The sequence below is a fragment of the Python bivittatus genome, unplaced genomic scaffold, assembly GCF_059951505.1.
Source record: "Python bivittatus isolate LINGU-HERP-01145 unplaced genomic scaffold, Pbiv_v1 ctg000690_np1212, whole genome shotgun sequence".
NCBI lineage: Eukaryota > Metazoa > Chordata > Lepidosauria > Squamata > Pythonidae > Python > Python bivittatus.
In genome coordinates this window covers 1,521,059-1,534,434 of record NW_028277096.1, presented here as the reverse complement: position 1 = coordinate 1,534,434, position 13,376 = coordinate 1,521,059, and the positions used below count along the sequence as shown (strand labels likewise).

Here is a 13,376-nt window from a genome sequence, read left to right as displayed (position 1 = left end):
GTCATTGCCCAATAATTTTTTCCTATGGATTATACATTAGCATATCTTTCAAGAACAGAATGAAGAAAAAATGAAAGAAAACAAATGGAAAATATCTCAGGATGTTCTGTACTCAGTACTGGACTCAGTGTTTGGAAAGAATAATTGTGGAAATATGTAGCTCTAGCCATTCATATTTTGCATGTAAAATATTTCTAAATGGACAACTTAAATATCTAAATAATTTTGTAAAAATAATATACAGGGACATTAAAAACAAAACAAAAACAAAAACCAAACATGAGGTTTCCACCATGTTTAAAAATTTGCTTTATAACTAAATTGGACTTTTTATTTATTTATTTATTTCAATTTATAGGGTCTCCCACCTCAACATTATGACTCTGGCTAACAACCATTAAGATAATGATCTCATGGCTCTCCCCCATGTCCTATAACAGCCAAGTTTTCAAGGCCTTATAAAAGGCAAAATGGGTTCCATTTAATCTAATCTCTGAGGGATGGTGTTTCAGAGCAAGTGCCATGACAGGAAAAGCTGTGTTCCTGGGTTCCCCTTTAATGAATGCAGCCTATAGCATGTCCCTCCTGCTGGATCTGATAGGATGAGTAGATACAGTTGGGGAGAGCCGGTCCCTCAAATAAACCTAGCCACATGCCATTCTTGCTTTGTAAAAAAAGAAAATATAGAGAAGTCCTCCATTAATTAAATGTGTTATAGAGTTAGTCTTCAACCCTTAGAAACCCACTTTTAATCCCAGAGTAGTTAGACTAGTTCTTAATTTATTTGCCAGTCTCTGTTTCCTTCCAGCATGAATAAATGCAACCGAAGTCTCTTGTACATTTAATTATTGTATAAATGGGGAAGATTTTGCAGAAGCAGTTTATCATGTAAGTGTGAGAAAATCCTTCTGCCTGAGGAAACACTTGGAATTCTGAGAAAGCATCAGGGGCATGACAGGAATGTTAGACCATGCAGAAAATAGCCAGTATTTTTAAAGGAACAAAAAGAGTTAGGACCACAGATGGTGCAAATTTTGAAAACATTGTTTGACCTGTGGCCTTTGAAACAATTTTATTATTTCCCCTTTGAAGTGCATTAATCTTGTACCCACTGGAATAGATTTTTTTTCCTTTGAGGTTCCTTTGATTTTGTATCCATTTGAAATAAATTTACTCCTTTCCCTTTGAAGTGTATTGTTTACCCTATCCCACGCCATCACTGAAAAAATCTATTTTCTCTTGCAAGTAGTTATCCAAGTGTTGTTTCCTAACAATAATCAGGATCTTAAAATCATAATAAATTCCTTCACCTGGTGGGCAAAGCTGCAGCCCCTGGTTTTTCCTGTGCATTGAGAAAGCGGGACCTGGCTTGGAATGCTACCCTGTTTCTGTGGAAGCAAAAGTGAGAGTACAATCTAGACTTGCTGTTTTCTGCTTGTCTGCTTCAGTTTGGTTAAGCTAGTTTCTGTACAATTAAGAGTAAAGAAATTTTATATTCCTTTATTTTGTATTCCTTTATGACTGTTCTTTCTCCTCCTTTAACAGCCTTCTAAGCTAACCTCCTCTCCCCGTGGAAATAGAAGTGGTGATAATATATCTCGTTAGTCAGAATGTGACTTCTTTGTGGGTTCTATGTGGTGATGTTGCAACTTTGTATACCCAATTCAGTGCCTTCTGTAGATACAAGGATTTCATCTTAGCTGGCCTAACTATCCTTGCAGCCCAGGTAATCAGTTACATCGGCAGTATTTGTATTAATCAAGTAGTGTGTAATATAAGAACTGGATTTTAGAAGTCTTTAAAATGTTTAGAAACTTGTGTGTAATTCAGCTTGCTCCTGGCCACATAGTAGCAAGGGATCTCATAATATATATTGCAGCTCATGCAATGCAGTCGTTAGGAGCAATGGAGCATCCCAGAATGTGTCTTATCTCATGACATATTTTATTACCAAACTCTCTTAATATAAGATTCTCTGTGCATTAAATGACATCCACAGCAATTTGAATTGTTTCACAGCTTACTTGACTTCTTTTGGATTATAGTATTTTAGTAGCAGAACGTAGGAGCAAACCATTGTGATTTATTATATATTATGCTTTTAAGAATTTTCTATCTATCTATCTATCACCTTTTACGTTAACAAGGTACAAACCATGTTGCGCTGAGCTAAAACAGTAATCAGATTACTCTGACTTCTGAAGATAAGAACCCTGATAGAAAATTATTTTTATATCTCAGTAAATTGTCCTACAGATGCATGTTTGAAAAGATATTTGTAATGGATAAATGTTTTGGGCTATTTCCAGTGCCTTTGACTCAATAGACAAATACACATTTTTTTGGCAAGCTTTATGTAAAATTCATGATGTTCATTCATTATGAAATATCTCTTTATAGTTTGCTTACAGATGTTCAGAACAACTTTTTGTTTATTAGTGTATTCAGAGTGTTTTCAGATCTGCACATATAAAGTAGAACTGAGATCTGATGGAGGGAAAAACTTCTTGTTGATTCAACAGCTGCTTTGTGGTAGTTATCAGCCTCTATCCTTACCCCATGTCATTTGCCTGAGATCAAAATGTTTTTACATTATATTTCTGATTCAGACTTGAATATGTAACCATGTAATTATCTGAAATTTTGGTTAGCCTTTCAGAATGTAATTATATGGAGGAACATGAGCTTTGAACATTATTTATTATCTAGATATGTTACCCTAAAAGTCATTTAGTTGGTTTGTATTTGAGTCACCCTGTAATGTTTCTTCCTCAACAGCTGTCAGTTTGTTTTTTAATATGTTTAAGTGATCTTTGAAAATTAATGGCAATTTAAATGCTGCCTGTTTTTAGGTTTGTTGCCATGATACCTACAGTTTTGTTTGACAAATTATGCTTGTCACACAATTTGCTTTTTTAAGAGTTTCCTTCAATTTTAAAATTTTGTGACAGCTGAGAAATGATTCTTTATTATTATATTATTTTTATTCCATGCCCCCTTCTATGTTGTTGGTTGTCTGAGAGTTCATTGATTGTTGTTCATTTATTAAAAATATGTATATGCTGACTTTTATTTTGTTCAGCATGTAACACTAAAAAACTAAAAGCAGTAAAAGTATAGGGACAATACATTGAAAGCTAATTAAAACCAATCCCTATAAAAAATTAACCGACCGAGACCAAACACTGTGTAAAGCATAACTGAATTCAACAAGAAAATTTCACAATGTTATTTCAACTCAAAGAGAGTATTTCATGTCAGGGTGTTACCCTGGAGGAGAAATTTATCAGTGTAAATATGGCAATGACAGAGCACAGCTAAGCTGTATATGCAATCAACTCAGTACAGATTGTACAGTAAAAGTCTGTGTTCAGTTTTCTACAAACAGACTGTGGACTAGTTATTTTGCAATGCTCACAGAGCACCACAATGCAGTGTCTACGCTGATTCCTGACATTTCATAACTTAATTTTTTTTCATTCCTGTCCACTTGATGGAAAACCAAGAGATCAATGATAATTTATTATCTTTTGTACCAATGGAGGTGAATATGTGTAGCTCAGGGTTGAACTGTGGAGTCCTTGGGGTTCTCTGAGCTTGGTTCTTTTCCTGCAAACGTTTCATTACCTGGCTAGGTACATCTTCAGTGCTGGAATGGGATGGGGTTTGCTTTCTGTTTATACTCTTGGTGTTGGTGGGGGTGGGGGTGTTGTTTTGTTCCTCTGGTAGTTCCTTGATTAGGGTATTGTTTGCTGCTTGCTTGTGTGCCTTGTGGTAACCTCTGCTTATCTTGGTGATAATTGCTGGTGAGGAGCTGTTCTGGTTGTTTGTCTCTTTTGAATAGTGTGTAGATGCTATTTATCTCTATGTGTCTGTGAGACCACCTATACAACATCTTCCAACAAAATGGATATCCATGCAACTTTATCAAAAAGTGCCTGACCACTCAACCTACTGCGACACAAACAACACAAACTATGAAAAGGATCACACTTCCATACATCAAAAACGTCTCAGAAACCACATGGCATCTCCGTGGCACACAAACCAACGAAAGCCCTCCAAAATATCTTAAGTAAACCAAAAGACCCAGTAGCACAAGAAGAAAAAACAGGAGTCATCTACAACATACAGTGCAAGGACTGCAACAAACACTATGTAGGACAGACAGGCAGAAAACTGGCAGAGCGCATCCATGAACACCAACTAGCAGTCAGAAGACATGAAAATTCCTTAATCTCACAACACATGGACAGATATAACCATAATTTTAACTGGGAAACTGTCAGCATTTTAGACCAAGCAAAATCCAAAAATGCAAGGGAATTCTTGGAAGCTTGGTATTCAGACAAGGCTGCAATTAACAGACACATAGAGATAAACAGCATCTACACAAAAGTGTTATGGCTCAGTAAAACCTGCTTTGCTTCAGCACTGCTTCACTTAATTTTTGTGAGTTTTCTAGCGAGGGCATTTTTGCTTATTTTATTTACTTATTCATTATATGTAACACTGCCTTTTCCTATAAGATGTATAAAACAGCTAACAAAACAGAATAATCTAAAATTCAATAAGAGCATATCAAAAGAGCAGTCTGTTAAAATATAACTAAATTAAAATCCAGAAAATGCCCAGATAAGATTCTTTTTGTACCGATATGCAAAGTTTGGAAGCAGTCACTCAGAAAACCTTTGAGTTCCTGTCATGTTTGCAGAACAGAGAAAAGTGCTTTTCTGGAAAATCTCAGCACTTGGCCATTCATACAGAATAAGGCAGCCATTTGCGCAGCATAATCCTAAGGCATTTAAGACTTCATCATCTACGATCAGTGGTTTGAACTGTGCCCATTTATTACTGAAGGAGATGAGCAATTACTGAAGGAGATGGCCAGCTACCCTTTACAGGATGTGTTTAAGTAGAGGCTGGCAGCCTTCTGTGGACTTCTGCACTGAGTAGGGGATTGGACTCGATGGCCACATGATTCCGTATCACTTTTCTTTTTTCTAAAGAACGTGCATAGCAATTCCATGTGTTGATTATCTCTTTCTGAACACACTAAAGAAAAAGAGAAGCTTGCAAGATTTCTTTTCATTCATCTTGTACATAGTACGTTTTGTCACTAAAATATCCAACTATCAGATGGAGGTATAACTTGAAGGGGAAGAAAGATAACTGTCCTATTAATATAACTGAGATATTATTGCCCGTTGACAGATGTGCCTAGATTTCCAAGATGCTTTAGCTGCATTATTAAACTACAAACAGTATCTCTGTTTTCTATCACTACTAAGGATACCTGCTGGGTTTGAGAACAAACTATGAGGATTGCAGGCTTGAAGTCTTCAGACAGTATGATAACAGTTTAGCATATTTCTTTTTGTTGAACCTGTTGTGAAGGGAATGGATTCCTGTTAGGTTTTTGACTATTTTTCTTACAGCCTCTCTTAAAAGAACAGGGTGCAAGGATTTAAATGTGGAGATTTTCTGTATAGAGTGCACCCTTGATCATTCCAAATTCTTCTGCTTGTTTGGCTATATCATTCTACCACTTTCCTTTGGTTAGCTTAGTTCATGTGGGCTGAAGGAGAGGCAGGTCAGTTTGTTGAAGTATTCTGTATGCCTTGAAAGAATCCTAGGTGGCACTGTACAGAACTGATAGCAGTTCCCATTCTCCATTTTTTTATTGTTGTAAATAAGAGCAATTATTTGAAAGAAAGCATTCATTGCTAGTAGTTTCTATCCTGAACACTTGGGTTCCTTGGAAGTATCAGGTGTTCTCTTTAATTAAACGATTGGTAAGAGGACAGTTTTTGAAAGACAGTTTGCTTAATTCTTTCTGTCATTGCTCAGCAATATGTAGACATAGGAAAATAAATATGTTCTAAGGTCCTATTTACTTGGGCAAGTTTGAGCTCCTAAGCATTGCCATTACTTTGTCTTTCTAGGATAGGGGTGAGAATATATCAGACTTTTGGGTGTGTTTGTGTGTGTGTGTGTGTGGGGGGGTGTTCCTACACCAGATAGATCAAACTCAAGTAGAAAAGGAAGGTTTTTACTATGCTGAGTATTATATGTTAGGATCCTTCCGAGCATACATTCAGTCCAAGAATTTGTAATCAGTCATGGATTTGCTCTTGGTTTCCCTGAAGTAGTCTTTTTCAGCAATCTATTTGGATTGTACTTGTTATTAATAGACAACTGTCAGAAACCCTTGTGAATATAATGCAAATCACCCAGAGATCTCTGCTGCTCAGTTTGTTTTCTGCCACTATTGCCCTACACTTTTTGCAATTTGTAAGTTCTTCAGCAACCAGATGGATCTAGATGATGATACGACTAAAATCCTGCTCCTGCTCTGAGTAAATGATATACATTAAATAGTTTTATAAATTTATTTATAAATCTGAATTTTAGCTTGCTAATTTTTTTTAAAAAAATATTGTTTGCCCAGCCACTTCAACCAGAAGATTGCTAGTTGTTTGTTTTAATTTCCCATTGAGCATGGCAAATTGTATCCACCCTACTTGTGGGAACTTATTTAGAAAAACCACACAGAATTGAAATATTCATCATACCAAATTTTGTGTGATATGCATTTTCCCCCAATAAGGAAATAATGTGCAAAATGAATACTGTTCTGACTCACTTTTTAAAATGTGATTAAAGAAATGATGGGTGTGAAAAACATAGGGGCAGAACAAGAACCTTGTTTAATCAGACCAAAAGCTACCTTTCCAATCAGCTGCTTACAGCAGAGATGTGCAAACTTTCTTGGGCTGAGGATCACAAGTGACTTTGAATGGCATAGGGTCAGGACAAGTTGCTGAGATTGAAGCAAAATATACTCTTCATTGAACTCTTGATGGAATTCAGATTATTACTCCCCTTACATGATTTAATAATTTTCCCCTTAAGCATTTGCAGACCTTAGCAAGGCTATATTTAAGGTATGGTACAAACCACAGACTAGGAGGCTGAATGCTTCTCTTATATTTACAAGAGGTAGGTTTACTATACAGGCTATATACTGCTAGTGTATTAAGCCTATTATGTACAAACTTACCTACTTATCTGTGCTTAATACTGTAAGTGACAAAGATAATAGTTACAATACTGAACAAGGTTACACATTTCCCTTTTCCCCTGTGTTCTTAATTGCCCACCTTTCTTAGCAATAGAGGTAGTAGTAGCACAGTTCTTTCCCTAACCCTCTCCTTTAGGAATTGAGAATCCTAATTTTTTTTACCCAGGTCTTAACATTCTTTTAGCTTACCCAGAGCCCTGTATTTTTCTTGGTCCTCCTACTTCAGTAGGTCCTGCTGCAGGTTGGGATTGCCTGGTAATTGCTCCCTTTTACCAAGTTTTTACTCAGTTTGTAGGAGGGAAGGGGAAGACAATTACTTGTAGTTGGTCTGCATCTTTGGAAGGCTTGTGAGGCTGTTTTCTGTTACTTCTTACTCCAGCTGTGGCAGGTTCAGAGTCTCCTTACTCCACCAGTCTATTTAGGTTCAGTTTTGCCTTCTTTACAGATGACTGGCTTCTCCTGCAGCCCTGCAACTCAACTCCCTTTCTTTCTTACACTGACACACTATACATTTTGAATTTCTCTAACTCTCTGCAATATAGGTGTGGTCCTCTACTCTTTTAAAATCCAAGGGGACACAAAACCACTTCTTTAGCAGACTCGTTCCCTCTTCCTTTAGTAAGAAGAGTTGCAAAATTTTCATGAGCTCACATTGTTAAACACAAACTAGTAAATAGTAATTGGGACCAATTTGCTGTTGAAGGAAAGCTAGAACTGAGTTCTTTTCAAGCTGCAGACTGGTAAGAAGAACAATATCTTTCTACTAGATAAGGTAGGAAAGTAAGGTACACATCCCAGGTTTTTCATGGCTGGATTTGAGAATGTGTTTCTCAGCACAACTTTTGTAAGAGTTTCTGTTTCTTCTGGGAGAGTGCTCTGCCCACAGTGGACTGAACATTTGAACAAACATGTTATGGAGATGAATGATAAGAATAGGGAGTGGTCCAATAGCCAAATGTAATGGTTTGTCCTGAGTATTCGTACTGAAGGGAGAAATGACCAGCACCGAGCAACTGGAATGATCTATATTGTTATTAAATACAAATTTACAAAAGAGCACAGATGATCTGAATTGCTCACATCTTTCTCATTATTTGTAGTGTTTCATTTGGTTAAATTAATGCTTTTATTTCTCCCTCCCCCTCCCCCATCGCAAAGTCAAAGCTCGGGTTCCTTTAATGACCCATCAGAAAGGAATAATAGTTATAACGATGATGTTTACAGGACACATCCTATTTCCCTGAAATCATGATATTCCTGTAATTACAGTGTGTAATATTATATCCACCATTTATATGCCACTATTCCCAAGGAGCAAAAGCTCCATATGTTTGAGTGCATTTTTTCTCACATTAGGTTAATGATTTTGAGTTGTTTCAAATGAGGGGCCTTCATAGTCTATTTTGTATTTAAATGAAAAAAGTTTAATGCTCTGTCTTCATGAGAATGTTAATAAAACTATTCTGGTTTCATGAACTAAAGTAAATGAGAAGGATAAACTCTGTGGGTGAATTCTCGGGGTTTCATAGGCCTTTCCCTGCTTATCTGTTGAAGAAATCATCAGGTCCTAAATATAATGCATGTAAACCTGTTTTTTTTTTTTACATTTTTAAAGTGTCATGAAATATAATAATAAAATTCAATATGCCAGCATTATTTCTCTATTTACAGTGTTTATGTGTGGCATGAACTAGATTAGCTAACCCTCAGTCCCTGCTTCATGACAGGTTGGGGGAAGTCCAGCAAGACAGGATTCATCTTCAGGAAGATAAGGCAGGTCAACATCTGGGCATGAGTGAAGGGGTGTCACCACATTAGCTGCCATGGAGAGCACTATCTTGCTTAAGATGCTAGATGGTGGGCAAGAGACTTACCACTGGGCAAGCATTGCCAGGCCCGGTCAGATCTTTTCACTGATTGTCCAGGATTGGAACAGATCCATCCACTCATCTTTCGTTGGCTTACTCAGGTAGTACAGAATGAAGCATGAGCCAACAGGCAATATCTCCCTGCTCCCTGGCAGTGTGCCTAGTTGTGGTTTGTGTACTTGGATCTACCAGGGAAGTCCCTGGCTGCTGTTACTGCTGCTGGAAGGAATGTTTGCTGAACAGCTTAATCCCATCCTTCAGGCTGTACCCTAGTCTTCTTTTCACAACCTGGGCAACTTCTACAATCAGAGTCTCTCAGCTGGGGGAAACTGTCGGTGTGGACAATCATCCCTTTCACTCTGGAAGCACTACTCTTTTGCTGGAATTTATTCAAGTTCATTTCTGAGAAGAGAACCAAAGTTGTTATAACCAAGGGCTGGAAAGCATTTCTAGTGCTACTTGTGCTTTTTCTTTTTTATTCAGAAACTCAGACAATATAAAGAAATGCAGGCACACAACTTTTAATGTTCATCTTAACAAATCCAAGTAACAACAACAACAACAACAACAACAACAACAACTTATTTAATTTAGGTGCCGCCCAACTCCAACTAACTCTGGGCAGTTTGCAGTGTAACAGAAAAACTAAAGTACAATATAGATAAGAAAAATATCCAGCTTTATATCTCCACTCCTGGCTGCCCAAGTGATGCCGTGGAGGTTCTGCCTTGGTGTCTGGAGACCTTTGGGGGGGGGGGTGTTTGGATGGGGAACAACAGGCTTCAGCTCAACCCTAGAGAAACTGAGTGGCTCTGGGTATTAGGGCCCCTGGGTTCCAAGGATTTTCCATCTTTAGTTCTGGGCATTGCCCCAAACGGAACCAGGGTGCAGTTTGGGGGTTCCACTGGGTGGGGTCTAAAGGATCAGGCTTTAGGGTACACGGAGCTCAACCTGGCACTGGTTCAGCATCTGCCTCTCCTTTGCACTCTGGTGGAAATAATCAGTATTCATATGGCACTTGTCCATAAATGCAAAGGTGGCAATCTTAACGAAGTTAAGGTGCTGGCCCCCTCCAGATCAAGAGCATCCCACATAATCAGATAAGAATTATAAGTAATGCAGCTGATGCCAATAAGCTGTGCGTGATGTACTTCCCTTTGCATTTTGGGCTCATTATCCATGACCGTGAAACCACAGTTGAGATTTGGCTATCCAGGCAGCCAGCTCTTGACCAAGTAGTTCGAGGCCAGGAGAGGGAGGGAGGGATGGCTGTTGTCATCTGTGAGTCATTGCACCACAGATAACTGGAATGAGACACCCAGAAATGGTTGAAGTTGGGCTTTAGGGAACAGTCAGGGTTGCTGCTGTTGTACTGCTTTCCCTGCTGTCTGACAGTCCAGTATCTGATGCTTCACTCCAAAACTCCACCTAGCTTACCAGCGCTCCCCAGCTAAAGCTAATAGCAGGAGGGACTTGAGTGGTTTCTTCTGCTGTACTGGTGGAGACAGAAAAATTCAAAATATAACACCCTGAATGCAAGAAGCAAGACATCTTCCAGTCACATCATCTGAAACAGAACAGAACAGTTGAAAAGTTTTCCACTTGAAAGAACCTCTGAGACACCATGCTTGAAACAGTTTGTATCTGAGCTGTTTTGCACATCACTAATTTCAATCATAAGAAGCTTTTCCTGATCCCCAAATGCTTCAGCATTGAAAGCCAGTTCAGTAGGGGTTGTGGAGGTAAGGTAAATGAGAAGAGCTAGGAAGATTCAAAATAAAAAACAAACAAAAACAAACAAAAAACCCTTTTCTATAAGTTTTACTTCTTTGTATCTGATTCCCCAGTTGGCTTAAGACAGTGTTTGCTCACTGAAATGGCAAAATAAGAAATTAATTGTCATTCCTTTCCAAACAGTATCAAATGTTAATTGTGGCTGAAATGCCTTCCAATGATTCTGTTCTAATGTCACATTTCCATAAAGTATATACAGCTGAACTTTCTACAGAATGCACTGTATCAGTCTGACATGCTTGTGTCTAATCTCTCATTTCTATGTAAAATGATCATAAGCAAGTGAAGAGCCATCTTTTGGCACCATGCTTGTGTAGGTTAGCATAGGTGTTACCTACCTCAAGAACTTCACCTTTTTATAGATCCTGGCAGAACTAGGACAGATTAAAAGATATAAATAGAACGGTCAGGCACCGCAACTAACTCAGATGCTAACTCTTTCACCATATGTATTCCAAGTTCTGACAAAACTTGATCTAGCTAAGTTAAAGGCTCATTCATTACCTCTTTTTCCAATGTGATATGCTATATTTGCCTGCACATTTTCTCCCCAGAAGATTAGTTGCCCTACGCAGAAAATACAGTGGTACCTCTAGTTACGAACGCCCCTCCTTACGAATTTTTCAAGATACGACTAGCTCCGGCCCCAAAAATTTACCTCGACATGCGAACTCCACCTCTACTTACGAACCGGATCCGCGGCCATTTTCCCTGCTGCCACGCGGTCGCGGCTTCCTGTGGGCGAGATCGCGGTAGCAAGGAGACGTTCGGTGAGGCTTGTGGTGTGTTTTGTGGCGTTTGGAGGTTTTTGAGGTTTAAAAATAAAATGCATATGTTTCAGAACTGTTTAGCCGTATTTACATTGAACCTTATGGGGAAATTTGCCTCATGGTGCGACCAGATTCGGAGGATGGAACGGATTAACCGTATTTACATTGAACCTTATGGGAAACTTTACCTTGACTTGCAACCAACTCGAGTTACAACCAGAGTCATGGAACGGATTAAGTTCGTAACTAGAGGTACCACTGTAAATACAGAAATTAATATACATACAACTGTAGATTATATTAATAGTATATTAGTCTGAAACTTAAAGAAATTGGCATTAAAATTGAATTTAAATTTGAACTACGATACATATTTTAAAGAATAGTTCACTAAAAGTGCACATTTTAAAATACTACTGTTTACATTACTCTTCGATAAGTGCCATGCTGGCTGGATAACTCTGGAAATTGAAATTTTAAACAAATCTGGAAGTTGGGGGAAATGGTTATATTGAAATATACAATGTGCAAATTTCTCAACTATTGTTACCTGAAGGATAATCTATTAGCTTGATGTATGGAGCCTGACAAGATGTTAAACAATATTTTCTGTTCTCATTTTGTTTTTATTTTAGAATATGTTCTCTCTCTTCACATTTCCCAGCCACCCAATATTGAATGCGTATTGGAAAGAGTATTAAGCATCTCCCAATAATAGCATATGGCTATTTCTTTTATTCTAGAACTTTAAAGGCAGTGTTAACTGTGAGCAAGTGTGCACTTGAGCAAGGATAGGCATTGTATTTATACCTGTCTCTTTAAATAAATCCACTTTAATTGGTAACCTAACTAATGCTTATATGAATATATTCCATGGCAGCAGCTGTTAGCTTTTTAAGGATGATCTTTAAGTATGGTGCGTACTCATTCTGTGCATCTCAATAAGTTAATCATTCCCAATTCATTGAATTGTGGAGTTATGCTCACAGGGCAATGGATTGCCTATTAATTATTGTAACTTTCTCTCTTCATCTTGCTTTTGTCTCAGCTGCAGCAGTCTTGTTTGCCTCCTGCCACCCTTGTCTTTTCTTTCCTCTTAAAGAACTAGCTATTCTTCCTACTGTATAGTGTGAGTTAAATTGGACCAGATGTTGCCTTGTATATTTTCTTACCTGTATTAGAAACATAGAGTCATATGAAGTTAGGAGGGGATACTTAGGCTATTGAGTCTAATCCCCTATCTTGTACAAGAACCTAAATTAAAGCAACCCAAATAAATAGATATCTACTTTTGTTTGAACACATCCAGTGAAGAAGAGATGAACATTTCTTTGTAACTAGATGTACTATCAAACTGTTCTTACTCCTAGAAAGTTTCTAACCTTCAACTGGAATTTGCTTTCCTGTAATTTGAATCCATCATTTTATGTCCTGAACTTTGGAACAATGGACAAAGTTCTTCACCAACTTTGTATGATATTTACAAGCATTTGAAGAATACTATTAGGTTCTTCATATCCATGGCGTTCTCTTCTCAAAAATAAACTCTGAGAGCTAGTGGGATGTAGTGGTTATGTTGTTGAATTACGATGAGGAAACCAGGTTCTAGTCTATCCTTAGCCATAGAAATTCCCTTTGTGACTTTTTGTCCATCAGTATCTTTCAGCCCAATATAAGGTTGCTGTTCTGGAGATAAAATGAATAGAGATCCCCATGTGAGCCACCTTGACTTCTGCAGGAAAGGTGGAATATAAATCCAAACGACAAAGATGATGATGATGATGATGATGATGATGATGATGACGACGACAACGTTCCCTCAATCTCTCTTCATAGGATTTAATTTCTGAATCCTGATCA

At 37.8% G+C, this 13,376-nt stretch overlaps 1 protein-coding gene across 2 annotated transcripts in view; it reads left to right on the top strand.

Annotated features, from left to right (window-relative positions):
* The window catches only part of MSRA (methionine sulfoxide reductase A), a 252,621-nt gene that overhangs the window by 105,823 nt on the left and 133,422 nt on the right, over window positions 1-13,376 (top strand). The window lies entirely within an intron of this gene.